Source organism: Rhinichthys klamathensis, unplaced genomic scaffold (genome assembly GCF_029890125.1).
Source record: "Rhinichthys klamathensis goyatoka isolate OS25496 unplaced genomic scaffold, OSU_Roscu_1.1 h1tg000515l_1, whole genome shotgun sequence".
Lineage (NCBI taxonomy): Eukaryota > Metazoa > Chordata > Actinopteri > Cypriniformes > Leuciscidae > Rhinichthys > Rhinichthys klamathensis.
In genome coordinates, this window is record NW_026606995.1 from 655,001 (window position 1) to 668,717 (window position 13,717).

Here is a 13,717-nt window from a genome sequence, read left to right on the forward strand (position 1 = left end):
GTTTTGCTAGTTTCAGCCCGACGCAGTTTTCATTTTCTCGTCCTGCGCCACGTTGTTTAATTAGCAAATGCATTAGCGCCCATCTGTGGCCCATGGGCTGGTGGTCTGAGAACCAGGAGTGTGTTCAGGACCATTGTTGGAGCGTTGCTGTTTGGAGGAACTGAGACAGACTGAGCCGTTGACCAACTAAGACCTGCTCTAAAGTCAATGGTGCAATATTTATTTTGTTATTTAAAGAGCGCGTTAATAATATGAGCCTATAGGCGTGTCCACAACGCCGTACACACACACACTCTGCTTATTACACACACACACACTCTGCTTATTACACACACACACACTCTGCTTATTACACACACACACACTCTGCTTATTACACACACTCTGCTTATTACACACACACACACTCTGCTTATTACACACACAGGGACGCGCAGCAGCACACAAACATGCCAAATATTACAAATAAAAGGATTACAATGTAAAAGATTATTATTGTGTACATAAAGATATGATGGAATCCGGCTTGTCCTGTAGATGGCCGGCTTGCGCTTTAACCTCACACACACACACACATACACACACACACACACACAGCTTTAATCACGCGCACAAGCAGATCGTTTGCTCGCTAGAGAAGCGTTCAGTTTTTCCGCTTGTAAATTCCTCCATGTAAATAGCGAATCCGCCATGGCGCGACCGCAACTGGCTTTTAAAGGGAATGTGAGATGAGACTCTGATTGGTTTATTTCACGTTACACCCAAAATACAACCATTACTCATTAAGAGAATAGAGACGACCCGGGAGCGCCGAACATTTTTCCCGTCGTTAAAATAGCAAAAGTGGATCCGGAGACGCTCTGAGTGCACTTGCGCCGTGCGCTTTAGACCATGAGCTTAGATCATTAAAATAGGGCCCTCAGGGTTGAACTGATGAATGAACAGACCGAAGGTTGATCTCTTTTTTAAAAAGACTTTTTTTATTGGTGTAGCGATAACACAAAAAGAACATAAAGAAGTTTAAGTTTACTGAAAAGCAAAACATTTTTATTTTATACAAATTATCTATTTTACAGAGTCTAAAATTGTTATAAATCTAAGCCATGTGTCCAACCTTGTAGTTGTGGTCCAAATTTAAAGTTGATATCACAAAACTATATCACTTCTTTCATAAAACAGTCACCATATCTGAAACCTTGAGTTTTTCAATGATAGGCGTTTTGTCAAGTTTAGAAAAATATTTGATTATAAAATTATAATCTTAAAGTCCCCCTTTGGTCAATAATTGTTTTCCTTAAAACTCATCTTTGATCACCAAAATAACATATTTAAAAGTTTTTTGCTTTTAAAAAATTCTTCATGCCTTAAAATATCTTGAATGTAACTCGACACCCTTGCCTCATTTAGTATGCGCGGCTCTATGAATATGCAGATGAGCCCCGCCTCCACTCACTCCCTCAGCTCAGAGATCCACTGGTTGACGATCACACGTTGATCTGATTGGTTACAAGGTCATTTGTGACGTCAGAAACACCAGCGATTTCAAACCGTGTTTTTGAGACTGTCTTTGGTTCACTGCAGTTTTAAGCAGAAAATACTCAGCAATGCTGTCGACTTATGAACTTACACATGGTGTGTCTTAAAGCATATTAAAAACACCACATAGACACATAAACAACATTAAACGCTGGATTTACACCACAGGGGGACTTTAAAATCAGTCAAATTGATAAAATATGAAAAATGACTCCGCCCACTAGGGGGAGGAGCCAGCGAACATGATTTAAAGTACCGTTTCCATGTTAACGCGTTCCATGTTTGTCCAATTTCAAAACGTTTTCCACAGGATGAATTTTGAGTGTTCTAACTTTCCAATGATCCTATTCAATTCAATTTACATTTACTTGTATAGCACCTTTTCACTATACACATCGTTTCAAAGCAGCTTTACAGAAAGTGCATGAGTCCACATTACAATTTACAGTGATCTGTTATCAGAGGTAACTGTGTAAGTTATGTATTCCAGAAATGTACATATACAAATCACAGTTAGCTAAAAATGTATTAATTGAAACTGTAATAATTTAAGGCAGAAACAATGAGCTCATTGAAGTAACGAATACTTGTTTGTTAACAAATGATTATGACATTTAGAAAAATATTGCATTGGTGCATGTTGATTCAGAGTTGCGTCATCTGAAGTCATTGCAGGAGTTGGCGTCGTCGTCGATCCTAGTTTATGATGATTACTGAAATATGTGATCGGGAAAAAAGCCAATAATTGTGTAGCGTTAACCTCGTGCGTTGGTCCTCCAGGCCGTCCAGAGATGGAGGGAAGCGAAGCAGAGAGAGAGAGATCAGCAGAGAGATCAGCAGGACCGAGCCGGAGCCGAGCCGGACCAGGAGCAGGAGCAGGAGCGACTGAAGCTGAAGCAGGAGCAGAGACGCAGGGAGGCGTCCGAGAGACTCGAGAACTGGAAGAGCCGGAGAACACAGGAGCGCGAGCAAGAGCAGGAGCAGCGGCTGAGGAACCAGATCCTGCAGAGAAGAAGAGCTAAAGAAGAGCAGCGGCGCCAGCTGGAGCTGAAGTTGCGGGTCGAGGCTCTCGTTCAGCAGAAGAAGGAGGAGGAGGACCAGCGTCTGATGGAGGAGGAGGAGAAGAGGAGAGCGGAGAAAGAGGAGAGACAGCGCGGGGCGAACGAGGCCATCAGACGCTTCCAGGACAGAGTGAGTCTGTGTGATCATCATCCTGAGATCTGTGTGATCATCATCCTGAGATCTGTGTGATCATCATCCTGAGATCTGTGTGATCATCATCCTGAGATCTGTGTGATCATCATCCTGAGATCTGTGTGATCATCATCCTGAGATCTGTGTGATCATCCTGAGATCTGTGTGATCATCCTGAGATCTGTGTGATCATCCTGAGATCTGTGTGATCATCCTGAGATCTGTGTGATCATCATCCTGAGATCTGTGTGATCATCCTGAGATCTGTGTGATCATCATCCTGAGATCTGTGTGATCATCCTGAGATCTGTGTGATCATCCTGAGATCTGTGTGATCATCCTGAGATCTGTGTGATCATCATCCTGAGATCTGTGTGATCATCCTGAGATCTGTGTGATCATCCTGAGATCTGTGTGATCATCATCCTGAGATCTGCGTGATCATCATCCTGAGATCTGTGTGATCATCCTGAGATCTGTGTGATCATCATCCTGAGATCTGTGTGATCATCATCCTGAGATCTGTGTGATCATCATCCTGAGATTTGTGTGATCATCATTCTGAGATCTGTGTGATCATCATCCTGAGATCTGTGTGATCATCATCCTGAGATCTGTGTGATCATCATCCTGAGATCTGTGTGATCATCATCCTGAGATCTGTGTGATCATCCTGAGATCTGTGTGATCATCATCCTGAGATCTGTGTGATCATCATCCTGAGATCTGTGTGATCATCATCCTGAGATCTGTGTGATCATCATCCTGAGATCTGTGTGATCATCCTGAGATCTGTGTGATCATCATCCTGAGATCTGTGTGATCATCCTGAGATCTGTGTGATCATCATCCTGAGATCTGTGTGATCATCCTGAGATCTGTGTGATCATCATCCTGAGATCTGTGTGATCATCCTGAGATCTGTGTGATCATCCTGAGATCTGTGTGATCATCATCCTGAGATCTGTGTGATCATCCTGAGATCTGTGTGATCATCATCCTGAGATCTGTGTGATCATCATCCTGAGATCTGTGTGATCATCATCCTGAGATCTGTGTGATCATCCTGAGATCTGTGTGATCATCATCCTGAGATCTGTGTGATCATCCTGAGATCTGTGTGATCATCATCCTGAGATCTGTGTGATCATCCTGAGATCTGTGTGATCATCATCCTGAGATCTGTGTGATCATCATCCTGAGATCTGTGTGATCATCATCCTGAGATCTGTGTGATCATCATCCTGAGATCTGTGTGATCATCATCCTGAGATCTGTGTGATCATCATCCTGAGATCTGTGTGATCATCCTGAGATCTGTGTGATCATCACCCTGAGATCTGTGTGATCATCCTGAGATCTGTGTGATCATCATCCTGAGATCTGTGTGATCATCCTGAGATCTGTGTGATCATCATCCTGAGATCTGTGTGATCATCATCCTGAGATCTGTGTGATCATCATCCTGAGATCTATGTGATCATCATCCTGAGATCTGTGTGATCATCATCCTGAGATCTGTGTGATCATCCTGAGATCTGTGTGATCATCCTGAGATCTGTGTGATCATCATCCTGAGATCTATGTGATCATCATCCTGAGATCTGTGTGATCATCATCCTGAGATCTGTGTGATCATCATCCTGAGATCTGTGTGATCATCATCCTGAGATCTGTGTGATCATCATCCTGAGATCTGTGTGATCATCATCCTGAGATCTGTGTGATCATCCTGAGATCTGTGTGATCATCATCCTGAGATCTGTGTGATCATCCTGAGATCTGTGTGATCATCCTGAGATCTGTGTGATCATCATCCTGAGATCTGTGTAATCATCATCCTGAGATCTGTGTGATCATCATCCTGAGATCTGTGTGATCATCATCCTGAGATCTGTGTGATCATCATCCTGAGATCTGTGTGATCATCATCCTGAGATCTGTGTGATCATCATCCTGAGATCTGTGTGATCATCATCCTGAGATCTGTGTGATCATCATCCTGAGATCTGTGTGATCATCCTGAGATCTGTGTGATCATACCTGAGATCTGTGTGATCATCATCCTGAGATCTGTGTGATCATCCTGAGATCTGTGTGATCATCATCCTGAGATCTGTGTGATCATCATCCTGAGATCTGTGTGATCATCATCCTGAGATCTGTGTGATCATCCTGAGATCTGTGTGATCATCATCCTGAGATCTGTGTGATCATCATCCTGAGATCTGTGTGATCATCATCCTGAGATCTGTGTGATCATCATCCTGAGATCTGTGTGATCATCCTGAGATCTGTGTGATCATCATCCTGAGATCTGTGTGATCATCATCCTGAGATCTGTGTGATCATCATCCTGAGATCTGTGTGATAATCATCCTGAGATCTGTGTGATCATCATCCTGAGATCTGATCATCCTGAGATCTGTGTGATCATCATCCTGAGATCTGTGTGATCATCATCCTGAGATCTGTGTGATCATCATCCTGAGATCTGTGTGATCATCATCCTGAGATCTGTGTGATCATCATCCTGAGATCTGATCATCCTGAGATCTGATCATCCTGAGATCTGTGTGATCATCATCCTGAGATCTGTGTGATCATCCTGAGATCTGTGTGATCATCATCCTGAGATCTGTGTGATCATCATCCTGAGATCTGTGTGATCATCCTGAGATCTGTGTGATCATCATCCTGAGATCTGTGTGATCATCATCCTGAGATCTGTGTGATCATCATCCTGAGATCTGTGTGATCATTCCTGAGATCTGTGTGATCATCCTGAGATCTGTGTGATCATCCTGAGATCTGTGTGATCATCATCCTGAGATCTGTGTGATCATCATCCTGAGATCTGTGTGATCATCATCCTGAGATCTGTGTGATCATCATCCTGAGATCTGTGTGATCATCCTGAGATCTGTGTGATCATCATCCTGAGATCTGTGTGATCATCATCCTGAGATCTGTGTGATCATCATCCTGAGATCTGTGTGATCATCATCCTGAGATCTGTGTGATCATCATCCTGAGATCTGTGTGATCATCATCCTGAGATCTGTGTGATCATCATCCTGAGATCTGTGTGATCATCATCCTGAGATCTGTGTGATCATCATCCTGAGATCTGTGTGATCATCCTGAGATCTGTGTGATCATCATCCTGAGATCTGTGTGATCATCCTGAGATCTGTGTGATCATCATCCTGAGATCTGTGTGATCATCATCCTGAGATCTGTGTGATCATCATCCTGAGATCTGTGTGATCATCATCCTGAGATCTGTGTGATCATCATCCTGAGATCTGTGTGATCATCATCCTGAAATCTGTGTGATCATCATCCTGAGATCTGTGTGATCATCCCTGAGATCTGTGTGATCATCATCCTGAGATCTGTGTGATCATCATCCTGAGATCTGTGTGATCATCATCCTGAGATCTGTGTGATCATCATCCTGAGATCTGTGTGATCATCATCCTGAGATCTGTGTGATCATCATCCTGAGATCTGTGTGATCATCATCCTGAGATCTGTGTGATCATCATCCTGAGATCTGTGTGATCTCATCCTGAGATCTGTGTGATCACATCCTGAGATCTGTGTGATCATCATCCTGAGATCTGTGTGATCACATCCTGAGATCTGTGTGATCATCATCCTGAGATCTGTGTGATCATCATCCTGAGATCTGTGTGATCATCACCTGAGATCTTTGTGATCATCATCCTGAGATCTGTGTGATCATCATCCTGAGATCTGTGTGATCATCATCCTGAGATCTGTGTGATCATCCTGAGATCTGTGTGATCATCATCCTGAGATCTGTGTGATCATCATCCTGAGATCTGTGTGATCATCCTGAGATCTGTGTGATCATCATCCTGAGATCTGTGTGATCATCATCCTGAGATCTGTGTGAGTGTGTATCATCCATCTGAGATCTGCCCCCCCCCCCCCCCCCCCCCCCCCCTTTGTGATCATCCTGAGATCTGTGTGATCATCATCTGAGATCTGTGTGATCATCCTGCGATCTGTGTGATCATCATTCCTGAGATCTGTGTGATCATCATCTGAGATCTGTGTGATCATCATCCTGAGATCTGTGTGATCATCATCTGAGATCTGTGTGATCATCATCCTGAGATCTGTGTGATCATCATCCTGAGATCTGATCATCCTGAGATCTGTGTGATCATCATCCTGAGATCTGTGTGATCATCATCCTGAGATCTGTGTGATCATCATCCTGAGATCTGTGTGATCATCATCCTGAGATCTGTGTGATCATTCTGAGATCTGTGTGATCATCATCCTGAGATCTGTGTGATCATTCTGAGATCTGTGTGATCATCCTGAGATCTGTGTGATCATCATCCTGAGATCTGTGTGATCATCCTGAGATCTGTGTGATCATCATCCTGAGATCTGTGTGATCATCATCCTGAGATCTGTGTGATCATTATCCTGAGATCTGTGTGATCATCATCCTGAGATCTGTGTGATCATCATCCTGAGATCTGTGTGATCATCCTGAGATCTGTGTGATCATCCTGAGATCTGTGTGATCATCATCCTGAGATCTGTGTGATCATCATCCTGAGATCTGTGTGATCATCATCCTGAGATCTGATCATCCTGAGATCTGTGTGATCATCATCCTGAGATCTGTGTGATCATCATCCTGAGATCTGTGTGATCATCATCCTGAGATCTGTGTGATCATCATCCTGAGATCTGTGTGATCATCATCCTGAGATCTGTGTGATCATCATCCTGAGATCTGTGTGATCATCCTGAGATCTGTGGGATCATCATCCTGAGATCTGTGTGATCATCATCCTGAGATCTGTGTGATCATCATCCTGAGATCTGTGTGATCATCATCCTGAGATCTGTGTGATCATCATCCTGAGATCTGATCATCCTGAGATCTGTGTGATCATCATCCTGAGATCTGTGTGATCATCATCTTAAGATCTGATCATCCTGAGATCTGTGTGATCATCCTGAGATCTGTGTGATCATCCTGAGATCTGTGTGATCATCCTGAGATCTGTGTGATCATCCTGAGATCTGATCATCCTGAGATCTGTGTGATCATCATCCTGAGATCCGTGTGATCATCATCCTGAGATCTGTGTGATCATCATCCTGAGATCTGTGTGATCATCATCCTGAGATCTGATCATCCTGAGATCTGTGTGATCATCATCCTGAGATCTGTGTGATCATTCTGAGATCTGTGTGATCATCATCCTGAGATCTGTGTGATCATCATCCTGAGATCTCTGTGATCATCATCCTGAGATCTTTGTGATCATTCTGAGATCTGTGTGATCATCATCCTGAGATCTGTGTGATCATCATCCTGAGATCTGTGTGATCATCATCCTGAGATCTGTGTGATCATCATCCTGAGATCTGTGTGATCATCATCCTGAGATCTGTGTGATCATCATCCTGAGATCTGTGTGATCATCCTGAGATCTGTGTGATCATCCTGAGATCTGTGTGATCATCATCCTGAGATCTGTGTGATCATCATCCTGAGATCTGTGTGATCATCATCCTGAGATCTGTGTGATCATCATCCTGAGATCTGTGTGATCATCATCCTGAAATCTGTGTGATCATCATCCTGAGATCTGTGTGATCATCCTGAGATCTGTGTGATCATCATCCTGAGATCTGTGTGATCATCCTGAGATCTGTGTGATCATCATCCTGAGATCTGTGTGATCATCCTGAGATCTGTGTGATCATCATCCTGAGATCTGTGTGATCATCATCCTGAGATCTGTGTGATCATCATCCTGAGATCTGTGTGATCATCATCCTGAGATCTGTGTGATCATCATCCTGAGATCTGTGTGATCATCCTGAGATCTGTGTGATCATCCTGAGATCTGTGTGATCATCATCCTGAGATCTGTGTGATCATCATCCTGAGATCCGTGTGATCATCATCCTGAGATCCGTGTGATCATCATCCTGAGATCCGTGTGATCATCATCCTGAGATCTGTGTGATCATCATCCTGAGATCTGTGTGATCATCATCCTGAGATCTGTGTGATCATCATCCTGAGATCTGTGTGATCATCATCCTGAGATCTGTGTGATCATCATCCTGAGATCTGTGTGATCATCATCCTGAGATCTGATCATCCTGAGATCTGTGTGATCATCATCCTGAGATCTGTGTGATCATCATCCTGAGATCTGTGTGATCATCATCCTGAGATCTGTGTGATCATCATCCTGAGATCTGTGTGATCATCATCCTGAGATCTGATCATCCTGAGATCTGATCATCCTGAGATCTGTGTGATCATCATCCTGAGATCTGTGTGATCATCATCCTGAGATCTGTGTGATCATCCTGAGATCTGTGTGATCATCATCCTGAGATCTGTGTGATCATCATCCTGAGATCTGTGTGATCATTCTGAGATCTGTGTGATCATCATCCTGAGATCTGTGTGATCATCATCCTGAGATCTGTGTGATCATCATCCTGAGATCTTTGTGATCATTCTGAGATCTGTGTGATCATCATCCTGAGATCTGTGTGATCATCATCCTGAGATCTGTGTGATCATCATCCTGAGATCTGTGTGATCATCATCCTGAGATCTGATCATCCTGAGATCTGATCATCCTGAGATCTGTGTGATCATCATCCTGAGATCTGTGTGATCATCATCCTGAGATCTGTGTGATCATCCTGAGATCTGTGTGATCATCATCCTGAGATCTGTGTGATCATCATCCTGAGATCTGTGTGATCATCCTGAGATCTGTGTGATCATCATCCTGAGATCTGTGTGATCATCATCCTGAGATCTGATCATCCTGAGATCTGTGTGATCATCATCCTGAGATCTGTGTGATCATTCTGAGATCTGTGTGATCATCATCCTGAGATCTGTGTGATCATCCTGAGATCTGTGTGATCATCATCCTGAGATCTTTGTGATCATTCTGAGATCTGTGTGATCATCATCCTGAGATCTGTGTGATCATCCTGAGATCTGTGTGATCATCATCCTGAGATCTGTGTGATCATCATCCTGAGATCTGTGTGATCATCATCCTGAGATCTGTGTGATCATCATCCTGAGATCTGTGTGATCATCATCCTGAAATCTGTGTGATCATCATCCTGAGATCTGTGTGATCATCCTGAGATCTGTGTGATCATCATCCTGAGATCTGTGTGATCATCCTGAGATCTGTGTGATCATCATCCTGAGATCTGTGTGATCATCCTGAGATCTGTGTGATCATCATCCTGAGATCTGTGTGATCATCATCCTGAGATCTGTGTGATCATCATCCTGAGATCTGTGTGATCATCATCCTGAGATCTGTGTGATCATCATCCTGAGATCTGTGTGATCATCCTGAGATCTGTGTGATCATCCTGAGATCTGTGTGATCATCATCCTGAGATCTGTGTGATCATCATCCTGAGATCCGTGTGATCATCATCCTGAGATCCGTGTGATCATCATCCTGAGATCCGTGTGATCATCATCCTGAGATCTGTGTGATCATCATCCTGAGATCTGTGTGATCATCATCCTGAGATCTGTGTGATCATCATCCTGAGATCTGTGTGATCATCATCCTGAGATCTGTGTGATCATCATCCTGAGATCTGTGTGATCATCATCCTGAGATCTGATCATCCTGAGATCTGTGTGATCATCATCCTGAGATCTGTGTGATCATCATCCTGAGATCTGTGTGATCATCATCCTGAGATCTGTGTGATCATCATCCTGAGATCTGTGTGATCATCATCCTGAGATCTGATCATCCTGAGATCTGATCATCCTGAGATCTGTGTGATCATCATCCTGAGATCTGTGTGATCATCATCCTGAGATCTGATCATCCTGAGATCTGATCATCCTGAGATCTGTGTGATCATCATCCTGAGATCTGTGTGATCATCATCCTGAGATCTGTGTGATCATTCTGAGATCTGTGTGATCATCATCCTGAGATCTGTGTGATCATCATCCTGAGATCTGTGTGATCATCATCCTGAGATCTTTGTGATCATTCTGAGATCTGTGTGATCATCATCCTGAGATCTGTGTGATCATCATCCTGAGATCTGTGTGATCATCATCCTGAGATCTGTGTGATCATCATCCTGAGATCTGATCATCCTGAGATCTGATCATCCTGAGATCTGTGTGATCATCATCCTGAGATCTGTGTGATCATCATCCTGAGATCTGTGTGATCATCCTGAGATCTGTGTGATCATCATCCTGAGATCTGTGTGATCATCATCCTGAGATCTGTGTGATCATCCTGAGATCTGTGTGATCATCATCCTGAGATCTGTGTGATCATCATCCTGAGATCTGATCATCCTGAGATCTGTGTGATCATCATCCTGAGATCTGTGTGATCATTCTGAGATCTGTGTGATCATCATCCTGAGATCTGTGTGATCATCCTGAGATCTGTGTGATCATCATCCTGAGATCTTTGTGATCATTCTGAGATCTGTGTGATCATCATCCTGAGATCTGTGTGATCATCCTGAGATCTGTGTGATCATCATCCTGAGATCTGTGTGATCATCATCCTGAGATCTGTGTGATCATCCTGAGATCTGTGTGATCATCATCCTGAGATCTGTGTGATCATCATCCTGAGATCTGTGTGATCATCATCCTGAGATCTGTGTGATCATCCTGAGATCTGTGTGATCATCCTGAGATCTGTGTGATCATCATCCTGAGATCTGTGTGATCATCATCCTGAGATCTGTGTGATCATCATCCTGAGATCTGTGTGATCATCATCCTGAGATCTGATCATCCTGAGATCTGTGTGATCATCATCCTGAGATCTGTGTGATCATCATCCTGAGATCTGATCATCCTGAGATCTGTGTGATCATCATCCTGAGATCTGTGTGATCATCATCCTGAGATCTGTGTGATCATCATCCTGAGATCTGTGTGATCATCATCCTGAGATCTGTGTGATCATCATCCTGAGATCTGTGTGATCATCATCCTGAGATCTGATCATCCTGAGATCTGTGTGATCATCATCCTGAGATCTGTGTGATCATCATCCTGAGATCTGTGTGATCATCATCCTGAGATCTGTGTGATCATCATCCTGAGATCTGTGTGATCATCATCCTGAGATCCGTGTGATCATCCTGAGATCTGTGTGATCATCATCCTGAGATCTGTGTGATCATCCTGAGATCTGTGTGATCATCATCCTGAAATCTGATCATCCTGAGATCTGTGTGATCATCATCCTGAGATCTGTGTGATCATCATCCTGAGATCTGTGTGATCATCATCCTGAGATCTGTGTGATCATCATCCTGAGATCTGTGTGATCATCATCCTGAGATCTGATCATCCTGAGATCTGTGTGATCATCATCCTGAGATCTGTGTGATCATCATCCTGAGATCTGTGTGATCATCCTGAGATCTGTGTGATCATCATCCTGAGATCCGTGTGATCATCATCCTGAGATCTGTGTGATCATCATCCTGAGATCTGTGTGATCATCATCCTGAGATCTGTGTGATCATCATCCTGAGATCTGATCATCCTGAGATCTGTGTGATCATCATCCTGAGATCTGTGTGATCATCATCCTGAGATCTGTGTGATCATCCTGAGATCTGTGTGATCATCATCCTGAGATCTGTGTGATCATTCTGAGATCTGTGTGATCATCATCCTGAGATCTGTGTGATCATCATTCTGAGATCTGTGTGATCATCATCCTGAGATCTGTGTGATCATCATCCTGAGATCTGTGTGATCATCCTGAGATCTGTGTGATCATCATCCTGAGATCTGTGTGATCATCCTGAGATCTGTGTGATCATCATCCTGAGATCTGTGTGATCATCCTGAGATCTGTGTGATCATCATCCTGAGATCTGTGTGATCATCATCCTGAGATCTGTGTGATCATCCTGAGATCTGTGTGATCATCATCCTGAGATCTGTGTGATCATCCTGAGATCTGTGTGATCATCATCCTGAGATCTGTGTGATCATCATCCTGAGATCTGTGTGATCATCCTGAGATCTGTGTGATCATCATCCTGAGATCTGTGTGATCATCCTGAGATCTGTGTGATCATCCTGAGATCTGTGTGATCATCCTGAGATCTGTGTGATCATCATCCTGAGATCCGTGTGATCATCATCCTGAGATCTGTGTGATCATCATCCTGAGATCTGTGTGATCATTCTGAGATCTGTGTGATCATTCTGAGATCTGTGTGATCATCCTGAGATCTGTGTGATCATCCTGAGATCTGTGTGATCATCCTGAGATCTGTGTGATCATCATCCTGAGATCTGTGTGATCATCCTGAGATCTGTGTGATCATCATCCTGAGATCTGTGTGATCATTCTGAGATCTGTGTGATCATCCTGAGATCTGTGTGATCATCCTGAGATCTGTGTGATCATCCCATACAGCGGATCCTGAGACACTGAGACACCATTCCCTGTTCTTTCTCTCCTCAGGATTCAGTTCGTCTGGAGGAAAAGCTCCAGGACAAACAGAGTAAAGAGCAGGAGCGCTGGGAGCGGCAGAGGACGCTGGAGAAGCTCAAGGAGAAGGTTTGATGAGTCAATCCTTCTTACAAGCACAGCTGATGATATGGACTTATTTTACACACACAGCACTAGATATTGTTCTAGATATTGTTTCACAGTAGCTTCACAATGATAAACAGAATCAAAGATCAAACTTCATCAAATATGAGAAAATTCTGATTCTACTGTTCTAAAAACACAACAGTCCTTATTCGGTTCCACTTTATTTCGATAGTCCACTTTAGACATTCTACTAACTATAAGTAACTTTGCAACTACATGTCAACTAACTCTCATTAGAGTATTAGTAGACTGTAGTAGACTGTTAGGTTAGGGTTAGGTGTTAGGGTTCGGGTTAGGAGAAA

The 13,717-nt window shown here is 43.3% G+C and overlaps 1 protein-coding gene across 2 annotated transcripts in view; it reads left to right on the forward strand.

Annotated features, from left to right (window-relative positions):
* pggt1b (protein geranylgeranyltransferase type I, beta subunit) overlaps positions 1 to 13,717 on the forward strand; it is a 40,811-nt gene that overhangs the window by 6,767 nt on the left and 20,327 nt on the right. For both annotated transcript variants that reach the window (XR_008804193.1, XR_008804194.1), the window contains exons 4-5: positions 2,317 to 2,727; positions 13,281 to 13,376. The gene's annotated coding sequence lies outside the window, so the exon portion shown is untranslated. The remainder of the gene's footprint in view (positions 1 to 2,316; positions 2,728 to 13,280; positions 13,377 to 13,717) is intronic.